Genomic DNA, 21010 nt, shown 5'->3' on the forward strand with positions numbered 1-21010 from the left:
AGCCACCAGGGGCACCCTCCACCAGGCCCCCACTCATGTCTCCCACCACCCCCACCCCCCCAGCAGTGCAGGGGCAGCCTCCACCAGGCCCACACTCATGTCTACCACCACCCCCACCCCCAGCCACCAGGGGCAGCCTCCACCAGGCCCCCACTCATGTCCAACTCATGTCTCCCACCACCCTCACCCCCCAGACACCAGGGGCAGCCTCCACCAAGCCCCCACTCATGTCTCCCACCACCCCCACCCCCCAGCAGTGCAGGGGCAGCCTCCACCAGGCCCCCACTCATGTCTCCCACCACCCCCACCCCCCAGCCACCAGGGGCAGCCTCCACCAGGCCCCCACTCATGTCTCCCACCACCCCCACCCCCCAGCAGCGCAGGGGCAGCCTCCACCAGGCTCCCACTCATGTCTCCCACCACCCCCATCCCACCGCAGTGCAGGGGCAGCCTCCACCAGGCCCCCACTCGTGTCTCCCACCACCCCCACTCCCCAGCAGTGCAGGGGCAGCCTCCACCAGGCCCCCACTCATGTCCCCTATTACCCCCACCGCCCCGCAGTGCAGGGGCAGCCACCACCAGGCCCCCACTCATGTCTCCCACCACCCCCACCCCCCAGCAGTGCAGGGGCAGCCTCCACCAGGCCCCACTCATGTCTCCCACCACCCCCACCCCCCAGCCACCAGGGGAAGCCACCACCAGGCCCCCACTCATGTCTCCCACCACCCCCACCCCCCAGCAGTGCAGGGGAAGCCTCCACCAGGCCCCCACTCATGTCTCCCACCACCCCCATCCCACAGCCACCAGGGGCAGCCTCCACCAGGCCCCCACTCATGTCTCCCAACACCCCCACCCACCAGCAGTGCAGGGGCAGCCTCCACCAGGCCCCCACTCATGTCCCCTATTACCCCCATCCCCCCGCAGTGCAGGGGCAGCCTCCACCAGGCACCCACTCATGTCTCCCACCACCCCCACCCCCCAGCAGTGCAGGGGCAGCCTCCACCAGGCCCCCACTCATGTCTCCCACCACCCCCACCCCCCAGCCACCAGGGGCAGCCTCCACCAGGCCCCCACTCATGTCTACCACCACCCCCGACCCCCAGCAGTGCAGGGGCAGCCTCCACCAGGCCCCCACTCATGTCTCCCACCACCCCCACCCCCCAGCCACCAGGGGAAGCCACCACCAGGCCCCCACTCATGTCTCCCACCACCCCCACCCCCCAGCAGTGCAGGGGCAGCCTCCACCAGGCCCCCACTCATGTCTCCCACCACCCCCATCCCACAGCCACCAGGGGCAGCCTCCACCAGGCCCCCACTCATGTCTCCCACCACCCCCACCCCCCAGCAGTGCAGGGGCAGCCTCCACCAGGCCCCCACTCATGTCCCCTATTACCCCCACCCCCCCCGCAGTGCAGGGGCAGCCTGCACCAGGCCCCCACTCATGTCTACCACCACCCCCACCCCCAGCCACCAGGGGCAGCCTCCACCAGGCCCCCTCTCATGTCCAACTCATGTCTCCCACCACCCTCACCCCCCAGCCACCAGGGGCAGCCTCCACCAAGCCCCCACTCATGTCTCCCACCACCCCCACCCCCCAGCCACCAGGGGCACCCTCCACCAGGCCCCCACTCATGTCTCCCACCACCCCCACCCCCCCAGCAGTGCAGGGGCAGCCTCCACCAGGCCCACACTCATGTCTACCACCACCCCCACCCCCAGCCACCAGGGGCAGCCTCCACCAGGCCCCCACTCATGTCCAACTCATGTCTCCCACCACCCTCACCCCCCAGACACCAGGGGCAGCCTCCACCAAGCCCCCACTCATGTCTCCCACCACCCCCACCCCCCAGCAGTGCAGGGGCAGCCTCCACCAGGCCCCCACTCATGTCTCCCACCACCCCCACCCCCCAGCCACCAGGGGCAGCCTCCACCAGGCCCCCACTCATGTCTCCCACCACCCCCACCCCCCAGCAGTGCAGGGGCAGCCTCCACCAGGCCCCCACTCATGTCTCCCACCACCCCCACCCCCCAGCCACCAGGGGCAGCCTCAACCAGGCCCCCACTCATGTCTCCCACCACCCCCACCCCCCAGCCACCAGGGGCAGCCTCCACCAGGCCCCCACTCATGTCTCCCACCACCCCCACCCCCCAGCAGTACAGGGGCAGCATCCACCAGGCCCCCACTCATGTCTCCCACCACCCCCATCCCACAGCCACCAGGGGCAGCCTCCACCAGGCCCCCACTCATGTCTCCCACCACCCCCACCCCCCAGCAGTGCAGGGGCAGCCTCCACCAGGCCCCCACTCATGTCTCCCACCACCCCCATCCCACAGCCACCAGGGGCAGCCTCCACCAGGCCCCCACTCATGTCCCCTATTACCCCCACTCCCCAGCAGTGCAGGGGCAGCCTCCACCAGGCCCCCACTCATGTCTCCCACCACCCTCACCCCCCAGCCACCAAGGGCAGCCTCCACCAAGCCCCCACTCATGTCTCCCACCACCCCCACCCCCCAGCCACCAGGGGCACCCTCCACCAGGCCCCCACTCATGTCTCCCACCACCCCCACCCCCCAGCAGTACAGGGGCAGCATCCACCAGGCCCCCACTCATGTCTCCCACCACCCCATCCCACAGCCACCAGGGGCAGCCTCCACCAGGCCCCCACTCATGTCTCCCACCACCCCACCCCCCAGCAGTGCAGGGGCAGCCTCCACCAGGCCCCCACTCATGTCTCCCACCACCCTCACCCCCCAGCCACCAGGGGCAGCCTCCACCAAGCCCCCACTCATGTCTCCCACCACCCCCACCCCCCAGCCACCAGGGGCACCCTCCACCAGGCCCCCACTCATGTCTCCCACCACCCCCACCCCCCCAGCAGTGCAGGGGCAGCCTCCACCAGGCCCCCACTCATGTCTACCACCACCCCCACCCCCAGCCACCAGGGGCAGCCTCCACCAGGCCCCCACTCATGTCCAACTCATGTCTCCCACCACCCTCACCCCCCAGACACCAGGGGCAGCCTCCACCAAGCCCCCACTCATGTCTCCCACCACCCCCACCCCCCAGCAGTGCAGGGGCAGCCTCCACCAGGCCCCCACTCATGTCTCCCACCACCCCCACCCCCCAGCCACCAGGGGCAGCCTCCACCAGGCCCCCACTCATGTCTCCCACCACCCCCACCCCCCAGCAGTGCAGGGGCAGCCTCCACCAGGCCCCCACTCATGTCTCCCACCACCCCCACCCCCCAGCCACCAGGGGCAGCCTCAACCAGGCCCCCACTCATGTCTCCCACCACCCCCACCCCCCAGCCACCAGGGGCAGCCTCCACCAGGCCCCCACTCATGTCTCCCACCACCCCCACCCCCCAGCAGTACAGGGGCAGCATGCACCAGGCCCCCACTCATGTCTCCCACCACCCCCATCCCACAGCCACCAGGGGCAGCCTCCACCAGGCCCCCACTCATGTCTCCCACCACCCCCACCCCCCAGCAGTGCAGGGGCAGCCTCCACCAGGCCCCCAACCATGTCTCCCACCACCCCCATCCCACAGCCACCAGGGCAGCCTCCACCAGGCCCCCACTCATGTCCCCTATTACCCCCACTCCCCAGCAGTGCAGGGGCAGCCTCCACCAGGATAGCGAACGTGACGAGATAGCTGATTCATGCCAGCCGGCACAGCTCGACTATCCAGTCCTCTGGCACCCCAGCATGGGTAGGACCAGCACACCATTCTCTTGAAGCATATGATACAACTCAAAGGCCTTGATAAAGACTAAGGTTGAAACGCGCGTCGGCTGTGGCTGTGTAAAGCTATCCATGTGTTGAAACTGACTAAGAATTGTATTAGTGCGGTTCAACGAATAGAAATAAAACAAATCACGTGCGAAATTCAAAACTAATCTGCCTCATCCTTCACCAATAATTTCTACTTAACCAACGGATATAGGACTACCATACCCTACCAGCGCCTATAAGTTCCATAGTTTGTCCAAACCCCACGAGCAGCCTCCACCAGGCCCCCACCCATGTCTACCACCACCCCCACCCCCCAGCCACCAGGGGCAGCCTCCACCAGGCCCCCACTCATGTCTAACTCATGTCTCCCACCACCCTCACACCCCAGCCACCAGGGGCAGCCTCCACCAAGCCCCCACTCATGTTTCCCACCACCCCACCCCCCAGCCACCAGGGGCAGCCTCCACCAGGCCCCCACTCATGTCTCCCACCACCCCCACCCCCCAGCAGTGCAGGGGCAGCCTCCACCAGGCCCCCAACCATGTCTCCCACCACCCCCACCCCCCAGCCACCAGAGGCAGCCTCCACCAGGCCCCCACTCATGTCTCCCACCACCCCCACCCCCCAGCCACCAGGGGCAGCCTCCACCAAGCCCCCACTCATGTCTCCCACCACCCCCACCCCCCAGCAGTGCAGGGGCAGCCTCCACCAGGCCCCCACTCATGTCTCCCACCACCCCCAGCCCCCAGCCACCAGGGGCAGCCTCCACCAGGCCCCCACTCATGTCTCCCACCACCCCCACCCCCCAGCAGTGCAGGGGCAGCCTCCACCAAGCCCCCAACCATGTCTCCCACCACCCCCACCCCCCAGCCACCAGAGGCAGCCTCCACCAGGCCCCCACTCATGTCTCCCACCACCCCCACCCCCCAGCCACCAGGGGCAGCCTCCACCAGGCCCCCACTCATGTCTCCCACCACCCCCACCCCCCAGCAGTGCAGGGGCAGCCTCCACCAGGCCCCCACTCATGTCTCCCACCACCCCCACCCCCCAGCCACCAGGGGCAGCCTCCACCAGGCCCCCACTCATGTTTCCCACCACCCCACCCCCCAGCCACCAGGGGCAGCCTCCACCAGGCCCCCACTCATGTCTCCCACCACCCCCACCCCCCAGCAGTGCAGGGGCAGCCTCCACCAGGCCCCCACTCATGTCTCCCACCACCCCCATCCCACAGCCACCAGGGGCAGCCTCCACCAGGCCCCCACTCATGTCTCCCACCACCCCCACCCCCCAGCAGTGCAGGGGCAGCCTCCACCAGGCCCCCACTCATGTCCCCTATTACCCCCACCCCCCAGCAGTGCAGGGGCAGCCTCCACCAGGCCCCCACTCATGTCTCCCACCACCCCCACCCCCCAGCAGTGCGATTTGCCTGGGTATGTGTACTTCGGGGTGCGCGGGAAGTTCCACACGCGATTGGCCTGGGTATGTGTACCTCGGGCTGCGCGGGAAGTTCCACACGCGATTAGCCTGGGTACGTGTACTTCGGGGTGCGCGTGAACTTCCACACGCGATTTGCCTGGGTACATGTACTATGGGGTGCGCGGGAAGTTCCACACGCGATTGTACGTGTACTTCGGGGTGCGCGGGAAGTCCCACACGCGATTGGCCTGGGTACGTGTACTTCGGGGTGTGCATGAACTTCCACACGCGATTGGGCCTGTGAGAGTGGGTTACATGTATTCCAGGGGTGGGCGGGAATATTTACCCGCGACTGTGCCTGTGAGAGCGTGCTACGTGTATTCCTGGGGTGGGTGGGAAGATTCACACGTTCGCCTACGACGTGCAGAAAAATGGTCCAATCCTGAGACACGTACGCCAGCATGAAACAGGCGTACGTCGACCCACGCAGCATAAAAGTGCGCGCAAACAACAAACAAGCTCATACGCCAGGATGAATATACCATTCCTAGCAGCAGTGGCCGTGGGTTACCAAAGAAGGAGGAGGATAGTGAGGGCCCGAATTTTCACTGCCAGAACCAGCCTTTTTGGGATGCCTGATGACCAGGTATATGGGAGGTACAGGTTTCCCCCACACATAATACTGGACCTGGTCAGTGAGTGGGAGGATGACCTCACATCACCCACCCTGTGCTCCCAAGCACTCAGCCCCCTGGAGAAGGTCCTCAATGTACTGCACTTCTTGGCCACAGGATCATTTCAGCTGACAAGTGACATAGTGGGTGGGGTGTCACAGGCCACGCAGTCACGCTGCCTACACCAGGTCTTGAACATCATCACTGCACGCCCATCAGTCCGTAGGCACATATACCTGCCCAGGACACCTGCAGAAAGGCAGGCTGCCACCCTCGATTTCTACGGTGTGGCGCAATTTCCAAAAGTGCTAGGTGCCATTGACTGCACCCATGTGGCACTACGTCCCCCCAGGGCATCTGAGCACATCTATAGGAACCGCAAGCACTGGCATTCCATCAACGTGCAGGTAGTATGTGATGGCAAGGGAATCATCACCTCAGTATATGCCAACTATCCAGGGTCCACCCACGACAGCTTCATTTACCGAATGTCTACCCTAAGCCGGGAGCTAGAAGCTGGGAGGCATGGCGATTCATGGCTGCTTGGTGAGTATGAATGCCACTGCACATGCATGCATGTCAGATGCAGAGTTATGTCACTACCCCACTAATGATACCCATCACCTCCTCACCAGGGGACAGTGCCTACCCTCTGATCACCCACATGATGACGCCAATTCGGAACCCCATCACGCCTCCAGAGGTAAGATACAACACAGCCCATATTGCAACCCGGGGCATAGTGGAGCGCACATTCGGAGTGCTCAAGTCACGCTTTCGCTCCCTTGACCGTTCTGGCGGGCAGCTGTTATATGCGCCCCCAGTAGTGCGCAGGATCATAGTGGCAGAATGTGTCCTGCACAATGTTGCAACATGCCGGGGCCTGGCCGTGGATATGGTGGTGCCCCCACATCCCCAACCACATGCACGCCCACTGCGCATGGGAGGGGAGAGGGCACGGGGTGAGGCAGCCCGTACGCAGCTGGTGGCTAATTACTTCACATAGAAATCACACCCCAGTAGAGTGCACACAGGCCTGGCACATACCATCTGATAAGCAATGATGACTCGACCTGACAATTAAGACGAACAAAGGGACTGTCAACTGTCAGAACCATAGTAGCCTGAGATTGTTCATGTGGAAGTGTCACAATGTGTGCATCCCTACCTACACAAACACCACCAATGCAGTGTCATGAAAAGACACTTCCATGCTGCAGAAATGAATACCCACTTGCAAAATACTACATGAAAACAGTGCCATGTCACCCACTCCCTCCCTGGCACGGCCACACAACACACCATGGCATATCATGCAATGTGAGAGGAAAGAAATGAATCCCCACAACATGCCCCAAGTGTCAGCAGCTACAGTGTCCCTAATGGAAACATGTCCACACATGAAATGCTCACAGTAATGCAGGACCTACAACCCACATTACCAAATACTTACCAAGAATACCAATCACCTACACAACCTCCAACCTACAATAAACATGACATTACAGACTTAAAAATTAGCTAGCCTCACCACCTGATGATGACAGCCCTCCGAACACTTGCATGTATACAGTGTTAGCGCCACGCAAGAGTGTAGGTGCACTGCTTACAACATGGACTCCAGTTCCAAGGTGGACCGCATTGTGAAGACATGAGGAATGGACCTGAAAATATGGAGGATGAGATGGATGCAGAGGCACATATCAATATACCACGCAGTGTACAATACAACAACAATATGCACTATGAATGTATACACAGTATTGACTACAGACTGCCCACACAGCTCATGGGAGTCCAATGTCACCATGTACGTCAATGTCACTTGGGCACACCCTTTGCAAGCCCATGGAAACGGGAAGCAGGAGGGGTGTGTGTGACAAAAACCCAAGCATCTGAACCAAATCCATGACAAGCCTGCATGTGCCCAGCCACAATGCAGCGTATGCCCACGGGAGCCACACAAGGCAACACACTGTCCCAAGAAAAAAAGAACAAATAAAAATCAAAAATGGCCATTAATGGGCCCGGGGGGGTTGGGGAGGCCACCCAGGAGGTCCGAGGACAGGGTGCACACCAAAACCCACCTGTGTGGATCTTGCGAAAAAAAAACACCTCCATGGGCTCATGGCCTACACGGCTACCCTATTGTGGGAGTATCACTGCTGTCGCTATCCTCACCCTCTGCAGCTGCATCCGGAGGTGGTGGCACTATGGGAGGCAGCCCACGCAAAGCCCTAGTCTGTTCCTCCATGGCTGCAAGCATGCGGGTGTGGTAGGTCTCGTTCTGGAGGATGAGTGTGCGGAGGTCCCCATGCAACAACTCACGGGATGCCCGGACCTCCGCCCTAGTTGCCTGCATCTCAGCTGAGAGCGTACGGGTGAGACGCTGCAGCTGATGTTCTGTCCTTCGGTTTGTTGAAGCCTCAAACTCAACAAGAGTCGTCCTGAGGTGAAGGAGTTCCAGCCTCAGGGCTTCCCTGTGGCCCTGGGACTCTATGGAGATGGCTTCCTGCAGAGTCGCCAGTGCCGCCCGCCTGTCCCTGTCGGACGCCAACATGTCCTCCCTGTGTGACTGGCAGATGGAGTCGGTTGCCTGCTGTAGTCGCTCCATCAGCCTTTCGGGGGGGACAATGGAAGTGGCCACCCTATCCATGGCCTGAGCCATCATCTCTGATGATGCTGCCTGTTGGGTTGCCATACCGTAAATGGATTGCTCCCATGCGGTATTGCCAGGTGGCGTACGGCCACCACGTCGGCGGGCACCACACCTGTCTGGGGCAAGGCGAACTGCGCCATGCTGTGCCGGCACTGCCTGAGGCTGCAGGACTGCATTCCCCCTCTGATCTGCTGGCCCAGGAACAGGATCAGATGTCGCGGAGTGTGACCCTGCATTCGTAACCACCAAAGGCGTACCTGCCAACACTGACATCCCCATTGAGGGTTCTAACCCTGGTGCAGGTGGGTCGGACAGAACAGAATCCCTCCCAGGAACACTCACCTGCGACGGCACGTAGGTCTCATCATCCGAATCAACACCTGAGTACAGCTCGGGGGTGGTGCAGCCAGAGACACCCCTTGAGAGCACGACCTGCAGCAGTTGTGGGTTCTCACCCACCACCACACCACGTCCCTCACTGGTGGTCGGTCGACCCTCAGACCCCTCCTGGGTCTGCACCATCTCCACAACCCCAGCAGTATCAGGTGCGTCTTCCCCTGCAAAGACATAAAAGAAAACAAATGGAAACAGGCATTAGCACTATGGCACACAATGAGGGCTGAGAGGCTACAGAAACAGTACTTGATTGACATGTCCCACATGACTAAAACACTCCCATGCATGCACCGTCACTGCGTGTGATGGGGAGGCAGATGGCACACATTGATGACACCAAGATGGAAGATGAACACATTTGCTGCATGCTGCCTAGCAGTGGCATCACACATTGGCCAGTGATTGGCAGGTCAAATACACATGCCATCACACAGATGGCATGTACCCTAGCCATGAAGTGAAGAGGGAGAGGAGGTCACCAATTGTTCATTCAGTCCAGTTTGTTCATATGATTGATTATTTTCATTGTAATGGTTCAAATGTTTAACATGCAGCTGCCAGTCAAAAATGGTCCTATAGCACAGGGACATGTCCAAACTAATCATGTCCACGAAACTGAGCCAGTCCACTGTACCATAGCCATGTCAGACATGTGACAATAGGACTGAGAAATCCCGAGTAAAAGTGGTGGTATGCAAACAATCTGCCTGAATAAACAGAGGTAAATAAGCAACAGTGTAGTGGCAAGATGACACTCCAAGGGCAACTGGCGTGGTGTTGGGCTGGATGTCTAATGTTGGCCAAAGGGATGCTGCTATACCCAAATGCTGTTGCCAAGAATGTTTAGGAAGAGGCACATGGGTGAGCCGATCCACTCAGGCACACACACCCTCCCCTGGCACCCAAACAGAAGCCCTCCCACACACACCATGCACATGGATGACACACACATGCATGTGCACTCACCGGACAATGGCCCTCATTACGACCCTGGCGGATTTTTTCCGCCATCGACGGACTTTCCGGCCATGGCGTAAAGTCCGTTTACGCCATGGCGGATGGTGGACTTACCGCCCCATTCCGAGGTGGGCGGGGCGGTAAGTCCCCATTGACCCATTTACCCTTCCCCATTCCCATTTCGGCCCCATAGGGTATAATGGGAGTGGGGAAGGAGTTAATTACGCCACCGTAAATTACGGTGGCGTAATTAACACCAAGGTCCCATAGCGCCATGGATTTCTCCGCCCGCAAAAAACGGGCGGAAAAATGACCATGGCGCTTTGGGAACTCGTAGTTGGCGGTAAGGGGTCGGCGCAGCTAACGCTGGCGCAAACCCCTTACCGCCAGGGTCGTAATGAGGGCCAATGCCTCGTAATCTGCCACTTCTCCCACGCCTTGGATCTGTTCCTCCGTGACGTAGGTCCAAGCAACCTGCTCATGTGGAGTGAGTTCTATGTCGTCTGCTGGAGACCCACCTCCAGACACTAGAGTTGCGGCATGACTTGCGGCCAGCTTATTCTTTGCCCTGCGCTTCAGGTCATTCCAGTGCTTGTAGTATTCATTAGCTGTGCACCTCACGATTCCAAGGGCACTTATGATGTCCGCAATGGTCTGCCAGTGTGCCTTACGTTGTGCAGGTGTGGTCTTGGATCCTGCAACAATCACCATTTCGCGGTCATGTGCGGACACATACTCTACAAGTGCATTCAGTTCGGCCTCATTGAAGCTGGGCTTCCTTGACGGGCCGGACTGTGTAGCCGTGTCTGGGGCATCAGCCTCTACTGGACGAGCACTCTTCCTCTTCCGCTTGGAAGGTGGTGGGGATCCGGAGTGTCCTGCGCCGCTCTGGACACTAGGGGCAGGAGTGTGGGATTGCACACTCAGCATGGGAGTTGGTGCAGGCATTATCTCAAGTGTGATGGTGTCAGGGGGAATGTCAGCATAATGGACTTGGACCGAAACTGTCCTGGATGGGTGTGTGAGAGGTGGGGTGGATGGAGCCGCAGCTGCCCCTGCAGCCTCCCCAGCCTGCCTACGCGGGGCAGCAGATGACCTAGCTGCCCCTGATCCACGTGGCCTGATGACACCAACGTTCACCGGCGCACGTAGCCTAGACCTGCTGACCTGGAAGTCAGCCATGGAGTCACCCTGTGCCAGGGCTGGTTCCACAGTGGGCTGGTCCAACAAGGGCTGAGCATGGATGGTGTCAGCCACGGTAACCTCAACCAGGGGGGGGCATGGGTGTCCCTGACTGCTCCTCCACACATGGGGGGCTAGGGGCACCCTGCAAGTCATGGCCACGTCCCCTATCGGATCCACCACGGCCACCACTTGGGGCTCGGCCACCTTTGCCACCCTTACGGCTTGTTCGCCTCCCAGCCACGGCACTGATGTCATTGTGCGTATGGGAGTCGATGTGAACTATTGTCCTGGGCAATTGGGGGTCAAAGGGGTTGGGTACCAGATGGTAATCATACCCTAGTGCTCTAGCAAGGCTGTATGTCACCCCTGGGGAAAGATGACGGGTCACGCAACGCACAGGCACCCCAAAAAAGCGAAGTAAGGTGCACGCAACCCCTCCTAGACCACGTGCGTGGAAAAATAAACCTGCACTACGCTGTGGCACCCAGGAACACAAGAATGAACGTATGCGCATCACACGCAGCCTAGAATGACCTCTGAAGGGGTACGCGACACACGGGGCAAGCGCAGATGTTAGATACATGCGCGACTCACCGTCCGCCAGGAACAAAAGCGTGAAAAATATGCGCGTGTGCGCGTTGGCAACACCCCCGCCAAAAGAAGAATTGTATGCTGTCTGAGGAGACAGGACAACAGTAGTAGGGAAGCTGTTTGAGGAAACAGGCCCAGGAAAAAGAGGAAAAGAGAAAAAGCTGTCAGAGGTAACAGGGAGTACGAACTGGAAACGCCGTGAAGTAAATCGCGTGTGAACCGACAAGAAGTACAGATTTCACCTACTCGCTCTCCACGAAAAACACGTACAAGGAAATGGCGTTCTACACGTACCTTTTATACACACGTCACAGACGCGCATATGCAATGAGGCCATTTCCACCAACTACGCGCTTTGACACTCGGACGTGTATCTCTTCATTTTTACACGCGCCATTCTCTACAGCCATGCGCGTGACGTCACAGCTGCGCATGGTGGCCTTCGGGCCAATGAAATCGCATATGCGAGCACACGTGCTAAAACTGCACGTTCGAGTGTCATCGCGTGTAATCGGAGGGAAGTGAGCGTACACGCGATTGGCCTGGGTACGTGTATTTCTGGGGTGCGCAGGAAGTTCCACACGCGATTGGTGGAAATCCACGTGTGCTCTGTCATCACGTGTAATGAGGGAAACACCCGCGCGCCTCACGTCACAGACGCGCTCACGCGCTAAGGGCCTTTGGTCCAATGAAATCGCACATGCGTGCTGACGTGCATACGCGCTAAGGGCCTTTCCTCGATTTACACGCAGACGTGCAGGATTTTCACATGCCAAATCACTCCGTATCAAGCTGGCCACGCGTAAGCACACGGAAGACCACGCTCCTGCCCAGAAGGCCGAACTACTGCCCCCCAGAGCCCCGAGCACGCTCCCACCTGCCATCTGCTGCTGCCTGACTGCCTTCTGCCCACGTGCCCTGCCATTTGCTGCCTGCACATCAGCCAGGGGTGCTGTTGCTGTGACCACCCCTGCTGGAACCGAAGACTCCCGACTGGGATTCCATCGCTCCACAGCCCAGCCCCAGGACCCAGTTGCCCACCCACTCCTGCCTCTGGGGTTGCCATGTCGGGGCAAACACCATCTGAGACCACTGACAACCCCCGGCCAGAGAGGAAGAGGGGCACCAGCTTCAGTGCCACCGAAGTTGGTGTCCTGGTGGAGCAAGTCCTGGGGCAGTATGATGCCCTCTACGGAAGTTCCCGCGCCGACAAGGAAGGACGGACTCGGATCTGGACTGACATTGTGACTGCCATCAACGCGGAGGGGGTGGCAGTCCGCGACTTCCAACATGTCAAGAAGCGCTGGGAGGACTTCAGGTCCAGGACCCTGAACATGGCCCGGCGCCTCTTGAAGGCAGCGGATGCCAAGGGGCGCCGGGGCCACTTGTCGGAAGAACAGATGAGGGTCCTGGAACCCATATCCCCAGCGCTCCACGTCCAGGTCCTTGAGAGGCAGACCCGTCTGGAGTCGAGCGGTAAGTGTACATGCATCCTGATTGTGAGCTGTGCGTGTGGTGATTTTTCAGTAGTGTGCAGGTTGCACATCTGTTTGTATGTGGTCGAGTATGGGTGGGGGTGTACAGGGCCGTGGGGCTAACACATGCGAGGGCTGGAATGTGTGAGACATGGATGGTGCTTGTGTGTGTAGGCTTGCATGCCAAATGCAGTTGTGTGGGCACACATGTTTGGATGAATGTGTATGTAAGTAGACATGTCCGTGATGTCACACATGTATGTTGTTTTCAGCTGCATGTATCAGCACTGTGTACATGTGCATGTGTGTGTATTTGACAAGGGTGCAACAGTGATGCAACATGGATGCATGTGACAGTGGTATGTGGAAGCCTGATGGGCAGATGTGACATGGATGCCCATCTGAACACTGCGACACTTGGCAGAGGTGTACACATGCATGCAAGTGTGGTGGTGTGTGTACATGTGTGGTGCACTTCCTGTGTTGCATGTGATGTCTGGCTCACCTTTGCCTGCTCATGCTGTCGTATGTGTATGGATGGTGCTGGCAGTTGCGATATGGCTGTGATATGGTTCATGTGTGCGAGTTGAAATGACGTGTGTGTTGGGGATTGTGATGACATGTCTGAGGTTTGCCAATGCCACTCATGTGCAACTGTCATGTGTGTATGTGTCCATTGTACAGTGCCCTGATGCCTGTGTTTTATTTCTCCCTGTCTGCAGCGTCAACTGATGAAGAGGGCGGAGAAGGTGCTGTGGAGCACAGCGGCGGGGATCCCACCGCCAACCGGAGACGCAAGGCCCGGCTCCCCTCCCATGTTGCCATCTCGTCGGGGAGTGAGGAGTCCGGTGCTGCGTCCCAGGCCGCAGCTGCCGGGGGGAGGTCCAAGAGGCGGAGGTTGGAGTTGGACTCCTCGGCAGCAGAAGGGGCAGCTGGGACCCCACAGGGCCCAACGGGGGAAGATGGCACGGAGTCATCCAGGTTGGTGGGGGGTTTGGTGGAGGAGGAGGCCGCGCAAGCAACAGAGACGGGGTCTGGAGGTGGGGATGCCACTGGTGCTAGTGGTGCAGTGCAGGACCAGGGACAGGAGGCAGCACAGACCGCCGCGGAGGTGCCTGTGTGCAATCCTGTCCCTGATCCTGTCCCTGCATCATCTTGCACCAGCAGGGATGCCTACGTCCAGACCCATTTTCAGGCAGGGGATGAGCTCACGACAACTGGCCTTCCTCTGCCTGCGGACGTGGCTATCCGGGTCCGGGTTGAGCCTGTTCTGAGTGGTGTGGCGTTGCGTCAACGGGCCATGAGAGGTGACCTGCAGTCTTTTCATGAGGAGACTGCACGTCATCTCGAATGGCTCATTGACCACGTCAGCCTTCTGGGATAGGTCACCCAGGCCGGATTCCTCCGTATGATGGGGCTTGCTACGACCCCCTCCTCAACTGAACCCCCTACGTGCCAGTCGTCCTGCGTGCCATCTTCCCACCCATCAGTCACCTGGGTGCCCTGTGGAGCTGCCTCTGACGGTGTGGCCAGGCTGGTGGAGGAGGCATCCCTGCCACAGTCGGGAGTCGGACGTCCAGCAGGGGCGGCCACATCAACGACTGCACCCCAGCCGGCGGAGGATGTGCAGGCAGCAGGAGGCAGTGCACGGGCAGAGGCACAGCAGCAGCAGCAACGTGCTGGGAGCCATGAAGGCTCGGGGCCTTCAACATCGGAGGGGCAGGCATCGGCTGGAGGGCAGGAGGACCCAGAACAGAGAGTGTCTTCCGTGTGGCAGCGGTTGGGCCACGCCATAGATGCGGAGCGGCAGCGGGCGGAAGAGGCACGGCTCACAATGGTCAGGGTGGAGAATTCCATGCGGAGGGCCCTGAGGCGGGCCGAGTGCCTCAAGGCAATCTGCAGGGGTTTGTAGGTGGACACGTCGACGGCCCTGCGGACCCTCAGGGCCATGGAGGAGGACCGCCTCCGGGACATTGAGCAGGAGTTCGATGATGCCCTGGCCCGGGACATCCACAAGTGAGCCGTCAAACTAGCCCGCTGCCCTTGTACATAGTTATGTAGGTAGTGTTAGGTTTCATTTTTTTAGGATTTATTTTGGACCTTTCGGACATTGGCCACATTTTTGTATATAGTTTATTTTATTAGTTAGTGTAGTTAGATAGGTTTCCTTTCTTTTGTTGGGATAATGGACCCTGGCTTGTTCGTATGTACATAGTTCACTGTTGGATTGTATTTTTCTTTCACATTTTAACCATGGAGCAATGGCTTTCTATTTTATTTCCCATTGGATTTTGTTTTCTGGACAGTGACTTTGGACACCATTACTTTGGATTTTGATTTTTGGTTTTGCTTTTTTTCACGGACATGCTTCTTTTCATTTTTGTACATTCCCATCTCTGTTTCTTTATTTTTGATTCTATTTATGTTTCCTTCAATACATATTTTTTTATCAAACTTCAATGTGTAGTATCATCTCATTGGTTTAATGCATATCATGATACGGCTTTTGAGATTCACTGACACCCATTGGGTGTATGTGAGGGAAATGTGTTTGTTTCGGAACTTGCAATTGGTGTTCTGTCATGTAATTGCCAATTATGAGTGGGTGGATGCAATACTCGGGTGGGTGTTTTGCATTTGGAGGCTGACCATAGGGACCAAGGATCTAGATTGTGATGACATGTTGGCTGGGGAACATGAGTTGAACATGGGTGGGGGCCTGCTGGCAGGTGCCCCACAGTGCTGGGGGGTGGGGTGGTGGTAGACATGGGTGGGGGCCTGGTGGAGGCTGCCCCTGGTGGCTGGGGGGTGGGGTGGTGGTAGACATGGGTGGGGGCCTGGTGGAGGCTGCCCCTGCACTGCTGGGGGGTGGGGGTGCAGGGGGACATGGGAGGGGCCTGGTGGAGGCTGCCCCTGCACTGCTGGGGGGTGGGGGTGGTGGTAGACATGGGTGGGGGCCTAGTGGAGGCTGCCCCTGGTGGCTGGGGGTGGGGGTGGTGGTAGACATGGGTGGGGGCCTGGTGGAGGCTGCCCCTGCACTGCTGGGGGGTGGGGGTGCAGGGGGACATGGGTGGGGGCCTGGTGGAGGCTGCCCCTGCACTGCTGGGGGGTGGGGGTGCAGGGGGACATGAGTGGGGGCCTGGTGGAGGCTGCCCCTGGTGGCTGGGGGGTGGGGGTGGTGGTAGACATGAGTGGGGGCCTGGTGGAGGCTGCCCCTGCACTGCTGGGGGGTGGGGGTGCAGGGGGACATGAGTGGGGGCCTGGTGGAGGCTGCCCCTGCACTGCTGGGGGGTGGGGGTGCAGGGGGACATGAGCGGGGGCCTGGTGGAGGCTGCCCCTGCACTGCTGGGGGGTGGGGGTACAGGGGGACATGAGTGGGGGCCTGGTGGAGGCTGCCCCTGTTGGCTGGGGGGTGGGGGTGGTGGTAGACATGAGTGGGGGCCTGGTGGAGGCTGCCCCTGCACTGCTGGGGTGTGGGGGTGCAGGGGGACATGAGTTGGACATGATATCGCGTGTGGAACTTCCCACGCACCCCTGCAATACACGTACCCTTCTCACACGGGGCCAATCGCGTGTGGAACTTCCCGCGCACCCCTGAAATACATGTACCCTGATGGAATCGCGTGTGGAACTTCATGCGCACCCCTGAAATACACGTACCAGTCGCGTGCGCCACTTTTGTGCGAATTTCTATGAATTACCCTGTCAGTCTGTAGACAATTTTGCTTAGCTTTGATTTTAGTTTGGAGGTTGGCAATTTTGTCCAAAAGTGCTTTCTGTATGTTAGAGCACCATTTGCTGTCTTTAATGCAGGAATCAGGGGGGGTAGCAGGTGATTCAAGTTCCTTCAGAATCTTAAATAATTCTTTAGTGTTAGATTCTGCTTGTGTTATACGTTTGTTGAAGATGTCTTTTTTGGCCTGGAAGATGACCTCTTTGTAGTTAATGGAAGCTATGATGAAACCATCCTTATGGGCATCCTAAGGATGACTTTTCCACCGGGCTTCGGCATTACGTTTTTATTTCTTGAGCACTCTCAGAAGTGGTGTGAACCATGCGTTCAGGTGTGCACGGGGTTTAGATTTCCAAAGTTTGATTGGGGCGATTGAGTTCAGTGCTGTGAGCATAACATGATTATATGTTTTTGCAAGAATCATTGAGGGGTCAGAGCATGAAGCGCTGCTTTGCTCAGGGAGGGAAGAATCAGTGGAAGTTTGTCTCTTGTTATATCCATTTTATTTCTAGTAGGCATGGCCGGAGCAATAGATTGTTTGGGGCATTGAATAGCTTCTATGTTGAAGATAACAGTATTATGGTCTGACCACGTGCATGGTACATTGGTCTGAAGGCTAATGTTGCAGATGGAGTCGACTAACCAATCGAGTATCCGCCCTTTGATGTGGGTAGGTTAAAAAATGTGGTCAGTTAACCCCAGGTCAGTTAAAGTGTTCTCAAGATCAGCCGCAATAGGGTTGTTCGGATCTTGGAATCCCAAGTTAAAGTCGCCCAGTAAGAAATTTAAGATTTAGTTTTTGAATTCTCTAATAGTAGGGATGTGATACCTTCCCCAAAGGAAGTTGTCGGCCAGGCGGTCTGTATATGAGATGTAGGAGAGATAGGAAGCTTGACTGAAAGTATCTCAGATGAAGGAAGCTTTTGGCTTGGCATTGCTCTAAGACCAAGTGAATTTTTATGGATAAAGGCAACTCTGCCCCCTCTAGCTTGAGAGGTATTACGGTCACATCGAGTGATAGAGTAATCCATTGGTATGAAGAGCAAGAGGAGTGGTCCGGAGGCTGCGTGGAGCCTGGTCTCTGTTATGACGATAAAATCAAAGTCTTGGTCTTAATAAAATCTGCATTGATTAGCGCGCCCTTAATAGGCGTAACTTCGGAACTGTGTGGTAGGATGTTTGGAGAAGGTTTAGAGTGACTGTGACTCGAAGTAGGTAATTTGGTCAGGGTGCAAGGTTTCTGCGTACAACTGGTGCTACAGGGAGTTATAGAGCCCAGTCTGTAGTTTCTTAAGTGCAAAGCGCAAGGTTGAACTGGGGTGCTCTACACTGCCCCTGCAACAGCATGCTGGAACAAGGGGTGAGGATAGGCTAACATAACTAGACTCGATGGAGAAAGGCCAGCTGGTGAGAGACCACCCCAGGTGATACTAACTTTGCCTGATAGAATCATTGCAAAATTGAAAACCATAATTCCAGAAAAGAGGATTATCTGGGACAAGTTTACGGCCTGTGTCCAAGGGAAGTCTGAGGGTACTACCGAGTTCTTTAATCGGTTCGAACAGGTATTCTCAGTTTTCAGCGGACAAGACTTAGGCACAGAGTCTGCGAAAAGATTATTTGTGGACAAATTTGTGCGTGGATTGCTACCTGACATCCAGACACAAATTATGTCTTCTGAGAGCACTTGGCAGGCGAAGTCCCAATCAGCAGTACTGCACATGGCTCAGTACTACGAGAATTGTGTCAATAATGAAAAAGATAGAGTTGAGAAGCGAAAAGGTGATTTAAAGACTAAAGTATTATTACAGCAAATTGTTACTGGCCCCATAGGGGGTAGTGCGCAGATTATAGGTCAGTAAGTTCCACAAGGGAATATGCCCTTGGGTCCTGTGAACATTAACCAGTGTGCCTATTGTCGACAAGAGGGTCATTGGCGTGCACAATGCCCCGTCCTTCGACAAAGGTCGAATAACACATTTGGAAATATGGGTAGACGATCCAGAGGTCGCCTGGGTGTAGGGGGCTCTGGTAAAGGTCAGTTTGTGCAGGATTCTCAGCAACCTTTTTCACAGGATAATCAGACTCTGAGTGTGGATACTAGAAACATATGTGATCATCCTTCTGCTGCATATCTATCTGAAGAGCTTCCTTTTAATGATATTTTGTTTCGTTAGGATTGCCCGAAGCAGGGTTTGGAACCTACACCTATTCCCGTTAATCAGAAAGGTCCCTATGTTGAAATAGTAGTGGGAAATAGGAATCATCAGTTTTTGATAGACACTGGAGCACAGAAGTGTTCCATTGATCATTCTCGGGTTCCAAACATTCCACTGTCAGGGCAAACAAATGTTTCTGTAGTGTTTACTGGCACACCAGTTGTCTGTCCAGTTTCTTTGCCGGTACCTATTTCTTTGGGTCCCTTTACGGACCACTGTCCTTTTCTGTTGACTTTAGATTGTGGAGAGAATTTGCTGGGGTTGAATCTGTTGAAATAATTAAATGCGGTAATTCATTGTTCTTCTGACGGAGTGCGTTTGACTATTTCACCACAGAAACTTTCTGTCTCTCAATTCTTGACTAGACCTTTGCCGCCAGAATTCAGTGATGTACCAGAGAGTTTATGGGCAATTGACAGCAATGATGTCAGTGTTTTGCAGATTGAGCCTGTGAGAAGGCCTTACTTCCAAGACTGTAGGCCCTGGCCACAACCACCGCCGCATGTGGCACCCATGCATACACCCCTTGTGTTGCATTTTCGTTGGCAAGTTGTGGAGAGTGCGTGCAGTGTTGGGTGCATGGCCAAAGGCCATGCACCCAAGAACAAAGAGGTGGTTGTGGGGAGATCCTGCACTCTTGGGTGCATGGCTGAAGGCCATGCACCCAATAATGCACTTATACCTACTTAATAACGTGTGTCCTGTGGCCTCCTTGTACGCACAGAAAATGAGGGGTCCAATAAGGCCAGTATTTCAGCCAAGGGGGAGCTGTTAGATTTGTAAGGACACGTGTGGTGTTAGGGAACCGAGAAATTGATAACATGCCATGAAAGCATTATTTTTTCTAATGGCTATCATTATATTCATTAGTACGCCGCCATTGGTGGCACATGCTACGGTGGTTGTGGCCAGGGCCTTGAGTCTTGGATGCATGGCCGTCGGCCGAAGACCAATGGCCTTACTTACAAGACTGTAGGCACTGGCCACAACCACCACCACATGTGCCTCCCCTGCACACACCCGTAGTGTTGCGTTTTGATTGGAAAGTTGTGGGGAGTGCGTGCAGTCAAGAACAAAGTGGTAAGTACTAGACTTGGATGACACTGCACGCCCATCCCATGTAAGATCTACAGACTTACACCTAGGAGTGAAGCCTCTGGGCAGAGGTACTGAAGGATAACACACCTATAGAAAACCCCCCACTACCACACATCACTGAGGTGGTTATGGGGAGACCCTGCACTCTTGAGTGCATGGCTAAAGCCCATGCATGCAAGACTGAAGTCATAAGCAGTGGAGTTACAAATTAATATGGGTGTGGTGGATTGTGGTCGTTGTGTTGATGCCCTAGTGTCTTCACTTCATGGCTGTAGAAGATGGTCCGAAAAGTAAATTTATAAGCAGCTAATTTACAAGGACCATGTTTTACATATGCAGCGATGGTTGTGGATAGGAACTGTACTCCTTGAAACTTGGTTGTAAGGCGTAGGTGGTAGGTTACTCACTGCAGATGAAAGGGCAGCCTACAGGCACTGCAGCATATTAGTACCATAGATTAGGCGAGTAGATTCCCATGTGTAGAAAATGTCTGCCAATATACTTACTCCTTAATTTGTTCAAAATCCATAAACTTTTTTTAAAGTGGTTATGGTACTTGGCGGAAGTATCATTTTTTACATTTCTGTGATGAAAGAAAAAGGTGTGTTAGTGTTTGCAGTTTTTCCAAATTGACCACATTGGATAATAGACAGTTAACTTTTTTTTTTAGACCCTCATATTTAGTTTACAAACCAGTGTACTGTGCATTGCGCTCAGTTTCTGTGTTTGCTATTCTAGTCCTTGGGTCTGGGGAAAAAAATCCTTGTCGGATTAAAAAAACAACTCAATTTCTTATGGAACTAAGTACTTCATTTTTTCCTTTCAGTGTTTTCTTCATTTTTCTGATCAATGTTATGTTTGTTGCCTTCCT

The 21010-nt window shown here is 56.6% G+C and overlaps 1 protein-coding gene across 1 annotated transcript in view; it reads left to right on the top strand.

Moving 5' to 3' along the window:
- The window catches only part of LOC138514773 (NXPE family member 1-like), a 212282-nt gene that overhangs the window by 162112 nt on the left and 29160 nt on the right, over positions 1-21010 (top strand). The window lies entirely within an intron of this gene.

This window comes from Ambystoma mexicanum, chromosome 12 (genome assembly GCF_040938575.1).
Source record: "Ambystoma mexicanum isolate Mex_15411 chromosome 12, UKY_AmexF1_1, whole genome shotgun sequence".
NCBI lineage: Eukaryota > Metazoa > Chordata > Amphibia > Caudata > Ambystomatidae > Ambystoma > Ambystoma mexicanum.